Source organism: Zalophus californianus, chromosome 15 (assembly GCF_009762305.2).
Source record: "Zalophus californianus isolate mZalCal1 chromosome 15, mZalCal1.pri.v2, whole genome shotgun sequence".
Taxonomy (NCBI): domain Eukaryota; kingdom Metazoa; phylum Chordata; class Mammalia; order Carnivora; family Otariidae; genus Zalophus; species Zalophus californianus.
The window spans coordinates 76,089,780-76,095,960 of record NC_045609.1 but is presented as its reverse complement, the minus strand read 5'-3'; the positions used below and the strand labels follow the sequence as shown (position 1 = coordinate 76,095,960).

The following is a 6,181-nucleotide window of genomic DNA, read 5'->3' as shown; positions in this document are numbered from 1 at the left end:
AAGTGTGAAAACCCCTGCCCTGCCTTAACTGTGTGTGCATGTAAATACATGTGGATTTCTGTCATAATTTTTAACGATTGATATTCCAATTTTTGGCTACTGTAAGTAATGCTGCAAAGATCATCCTTGTGCTATCCTTGCACACTTTTTTTTTCCACACAAAGCATAGGTCATTTATTATTATCATTATTATAATTTTTTGGCCCCCGACTAGTACATAGATGGCTTCTCTTCGCCCTTTGGGTTGATAATTTTCTCTAGGTTGCTGCTGATGATACGATAAAGCTCAGCATAGGAGGCCCTCAGGTCCAGCACCATGGCCCTGAGCTCGCCATAGGCTGCCTCATCTCGCTCATGCACCAGGGCCCGGTAATCCATTACATGAGTCTCCTTAGAGGCCTTGGCCACAGCATCCCCAAGTTCAGAGAAGTACTTGGAAATGGTTGTCTGGAAGCGTCTACTTTTGTCTTGATTGCATTTACCCTCTCCAGCACCTTCTCCTGGATTGCCACCCCAAAGTCATTTCCATCCTCAATCTTGGGGATCAGATGCTGGATCCGTGTGATCACCAGAATGCATTTTTCTTTGAGAGTCGAGACTTCTGGCTTAACCAGGGCAAGTAGGGTGAGAAACCTTCTCATTTCCAGGGAGAAAGCCACACTTGGGAAATTCTTTCTTTTCCTGCTTATCTGTTTCCATCTCATCATCCTTGGGTTGGAGGGTCTGGGATGGGGATGTCCAGTGGGGTCTGGAGAGAGGTCAGGTCAGCAACATTGAGTGAGTCCTCTTGCAAGAGTTGATTCGGGTATATGATTTTCTGTGGCAAGAAACTGTAGAGGAATTCCTCTGCCTCCTGGAAAAGACTTTACCTGAAGACATCCACCTGCTTGTGGGCTTCCCTGCTCAGGTGCACCCCGCAAGGCTTGACCATGCTGCTCCAGTTGCAAGATCTCTGGTCTCTCCTTGCACACTTTAATTAATTTCCTCTGACACATTCCCAGAAGTGTATGCACTGGGTCAAAGTCTAAGGCTTTAGATATTTATTTTCAAATTGCTCTCAAAAAAACCTTCTTAATTTACATCCCTACTTCCAAATAAGAGAATGCGTATATTTTTGACAATTCTGGCCATTCTTTTTTTAAATCCATCATAGTACAAGAAGTAAAAAGATAGGCCATTGGGTTTTAGCTTATATTTCTTTGATTACTGGTAATACTGAACCTTTGTATGTGATTATTGACTATATTTCTTCATTTGTGAATATCTTAAGCCTATTGCCCAAATTTCTATGGAATTTTTCATATATATATATATGTATACATATGTATACATATATATATATATATATATATTTCTGGTAGAATTTAATACATTGTCAAGTAGTAAGAATACTAACCCCTGAATATCACGTATGTTGAAAATACATTTTCTGGTTTACTTGCCTTTTAACTTTCCTAGTTTTTTTTTTTTTTTCTGTTTAGAATGAGCTTAAAATTTTAATATCATAAAATTTTATTTTGGTGACATTCTTTGGAAGGATTTCCCATCTGGTTTTATATAAATATTTACATATCTTTTCTTAGTACTTTTACATTAAATTGTTTAATCCATATGGAATTTATGTTGCTGTAAATTGTCTTTTGTTTCCAAATGGTTGTCCCTAGATTCTTTATTGACTAGTCCTAATTTTCCTGCTTGATCTGAAATTCTAACCTTATTATATATACATTTTTTAATGGCTTGGGTCTGCTTTTGAATTTCTTGGTCTATTTAATTAATCTGTTTCTCTTGGAGTCAGTTTTGATTATCAGAATTCTAATACATTTTAATAATTGGAAGGACAAATACTCTCTCTTCATTTTTTTTTTCCTTCCTCCAGACTTTTTTCCTGGTTATTCTCACATATCACATAGTCTTCAAATACACTTTAGTCAAGTTTGGAAAGGAGTATTAGAATTTTGATTTAAATTACATTAAATTCACAGCATGATTTGTCACTGTCAATATCTTTAAAGAGAACGTCTTTCTATTGTGGAACATGTTATGTTTTCCACAATTTTTCAGATATCTTTTTGTCTTTTGTTTAAAGATTTATTTATTTATTTATTTAAGCTCTAAACCCCAAGTGGGCCTTAAACTCACAATCTCGAGGTCAAGTCACACGCTTCACTGACTGAACCAGCCAGGCGCCCTAGACATCCTTTTGTCTTCCTGAGTAGAGTATATAGTTCTTTTCATATAGATTATAGTCATTTCATGAGAAGTTCATTTCTAGGCATTATATATTTATGACTGCTATGAAGCACATATTTTCTAAGTGGTTATGGACACATTATTGATTTCTGTAAACTAATTTTATAACCATCCACCTCATTGAAGCCTCTTATCAGTTCTAAGATTTTCTCATGGGTTTTCCAAGTAGGACAGTGATGATGATTTTTTTCTCTGCAGTCTCCAGCCTTTATTCCTGCTGTTTCATACTCTTTTCTATCGTATTAGCTGGTGCTTCCAGAACAATGTTAAACAGTCATTACAAGTAGGCATCTTTGATCTCTTCCTGCCTTTTCATGGCAATGTCTTCCATTTTACAGTTAATCATGATGATGGCTGTTAGTTTAAAAAAGCATATTTTATTTTATATATCTGCATATATATACATACACATACACATATATACACATCCATCCATCCATCCATCACATCTGTTAGTGGCCTACATTCTTGGTTTACTAAGACTTTTTTTATTTCATTATTTTTTAAAGATTTTATTTTTTAATTTGTCAGAGAGAGAGAGGGAAAGAGCACAAGCAGGGAGAGTGGCAGGCAGAGGGAGAAGCAGACTCCCCACTGAGCAGGGACCCTGATGGGGGCTCCATCCCAGGACCCTGGGACCATGACTTGAGCCGAAGGCAGACGCTTAACCGACTGAGCCACCCAGGCGCACCTAAGGTTTTTTTTAAACATAGACATTACATTTTATCAAACGTCCCTTCAGGATCTCTCAAGATGATAATGTATTTTTCTTTCATGGCCTTATTTCACAATTATTGTCAAATTAACATTAATTGAGCATCTACTATGTTACCATTTTACTAAAAACAAAAACAAAAACAAAAACAAAAAAACATAGACACAGAGACACATCAGAAGAGCTAAGTTGTTTGGTTCCCCAGATCTGAGCAGATAGGAGCTGCCAAAGAGAAAGAAGGGATGGCTGGAGAGACTCGGGTGTGGTCATGTAGCCATGGTCAGGAAATGCCAAAGGATCCACACAGACCCTGTATCTCTGCTGTTCACATCCTCGGTCCTCACTAAGATCTCTTGAAGGATCTCTTAAAACAAAACAAAGCTTGAGCCTAATAAGACTGTGTGTGTGTGTGTTTGTGTGTTGGGGGGCAGGGGGTGTAAATCAGGCATCTGGGTGGATAGCCACAGTGGCTAAAATGATGGTGCAATTGAACGGACGATGTCCTCAGCGTCCCTGCAGGGTGTGCTGTTAGCTAGTTATTTTACCAAATTGGGGCGGTTCAAGGTTGCTCAGGGATGTTACTATTATTATCATTGCTATAATTAGGAGGTTGATCCATAGAAAACTGCCATTTTTATCGGCAAAGCATGGTCAACTATATGATCTGACCTAATGTAATTAATAATGACCATTTATTATCTATTCTATATCAGCAATTGTATCTGTAGTTTCTACAGGCCATTTTGTTTTGTTTCTATAACAGCTCTGTGAGGTAGGGGCTATCATCCCAATCTACAGATGAGAAAACAAGCTCAGAGAAGTTAAGAAAGTCCTTTAAAGTCACACAGCAAGTAAGTGGTAGAGCCAGGAGGCAGATTCAGGTCAGTCTGACCCCAAATCTTTCTCTTTCTCTTTGACAACAGGACGGTCTTAGGTCTGCTTCATTTACTGGTTCTCCCTGGTGGCACACTGGCCCAGAGGGGGAGTAAAGTCCGCTCATTCCAGTCCCTGACGGGAAAGGGGTGCGTGCACTGTGGAAATTTGATAGCTTCCACTCTGTGGAGCAGGGGCTTTCCAAATGTGGTCTGCCGACCCGCAGCATCACCTGGGAACTTGTTAGAAACGCCAATTCTCACCCCCCCCCCCACAGACCTCCTGAATTAGAAACTCCAGTGGGTGGGGCCAGCGGTCTTAAGAAGCCCTCTGGGTGATTGTGATGCAAGCTAACATTTGAGAACCACTACCCTGGGTAACCGTAATGACTGCTAACGGGTACTGAGAACTCGCTCTGCACCAGATCCGAACCCGTCTGGGAGTCCCTACAAGGTAGGGGGTTATGATCAGCATAATTCCTACTTCTGCAGAGGAAGCATTGGCGTGGGGCAGAGGGTGAATGGATTGCCTGAGGCTCTGCAGGGAGCAGACGGTTGAGTCTGGGTTCGAACCCAGCCCTTCAGAAAGAGCTGATGGCCTTCACCACTGTGTTCAGCCACCTCTGCTCATCACGTGAAGCCTGTGGTGCCTCATTCTCTGCGGAGTGTCTTCAGCAAAGGGTGGATGGAGAAGAGATGGTGCTGATGATGTAGGACCAGGGCTTTGGAGGAGCTCGTCTACCACGGGCATCCTTCGGATGGGGAAGAAAGGGAGCCATGGTTGTGGCATACAAGTTTCCATTGAGGAGGCTGGGGCATTACAGATAAGGTGCCCTTGTTTTCCTTCCCACAGGCCAGATGCCTTTATTCAGTCCCTTTGCAGCAACTGCACTTTGTCTGCAGAATGCCCAGTGCGAGTCGGGGGCTTTGTATGTTGAGGGTCTTACTGGGGATTATCGTAAGGCAAGAATAATGGTGATATTGTTTGCAGAGCCAAGGAGGAAAATCAGACCCGGGTGGAGGATTTATTTTTCCTCCATAAAGCTGATGGGGGGCTCTTCAAAAGTTCACTGACTGTGGCGCTAAGTCTCTCCATTTGGAAACACTCCTGGATGCAATGGGCAGATTCCCAGCTAATACTGTGCACACCCCTCTATCACCCAGCATCCAATTCCCAGCGAATTTTGCAATATAGTGACAGTAATGGAAAGCAAAATGATCTCTAAATAATGGTTTAAGATGGCTACTTGATAAAGGGCACTGCAATAATTATGATCAATGGAGCATGGATTCAATATATATTGCCCATTTAGATGCACCAGATTAGCTTAACAGCTTTCTTTAATGTTCTGAGTATTTTGTGTGTGCGCTCGTCTGTGTGTGTGAGTGTGAGGTGTGTGTGTGTGAGAGAGGGAAGAAGGAGAGAGAGGAGAGAGAAGGGAGGGAGGGAGGGTGAGGCAGCCCGCAAGCTGCTATGAGCATTACTTGGCTTCCTATTGATCAATGTGGTTGCGGTGACACAGCGCTGAGCAAAGGAAATTGAGATTCAGAAGTTGTGTGATCCATTACCAAGAGCAAGCACTCAGGTGTCATGTGTTTCAGACAGGGCCTTTGTAGAGGGCGGTGGAAGCAGGGAACGGGGTGGAGGAGAGACACCTGATATGAGTTTAGTCATTTTGCAGAGGGCACTTTCTGGATGACGATTTGGTGTAATCACGGAAATTAGGCATGCAGGCAGCCAGCCAAGAGAATCCCTCAACATCCTAGAGCACCAGCGCCATCAGCTAAGTGAGCTGGACAGGACTTGTTTTAGAAAGCTGGGCTAGCCGTGGAAATGTGTTTTACCAGGAGGAGGGAAATGATTTACTTGACATTGGTCCTAATCCGCCCTCCTGCACCGCCTCCCCAACCCCCCGCAGGAAGGAAATTTTCCGTGACAGCTTGTCTAGAAATCTGGGTCTGTTCCCTACCTTTTATGTTTTTGGGTTGATCCCAGGTAACACACAGGGTCTGTGATCAGCGTGTAATGATGAGGGCAGTGTACCATATGGGCTGAAATTCCTTGAGATAATGAGGATGAAATGATTGCAGTCTTAGTCCTGACTTGCTTTGATTTGTCAGTTTAAATAAAGGCCCTGTCTCCGCCCTCTCATGAAAGGACATCAGTAGGCAGTGTCCCTGTTCACAGGGGGAGAGGCCAGTCCCCTAACCCGATAATCTCCACTGATGTCCCTGCTCATTGGGAGTGGGTGCGGGGTTAATGGGCTCGGTGACTGTTTGGCTTGGAAAGGCAGCTGGAGTTTAGGTCATAATAAGGGTCGCTAACTAGTTCGCTGAGCAT

The 6,181-nt window shown here is 42.5% G+C and overlaps 1 pseudogene; it reads right to left on the bottom strand.

Annotated features, from left to right (window-relative positions):
• Positions 1 to 210: 210 nt before the first annotated feature.
• Positions 211 to 931, bottom strand: LOC113923480 (annotated as a pseudogene).
• Positions 932 to 6,181: the final 5,250 nt, after the last annotated feature.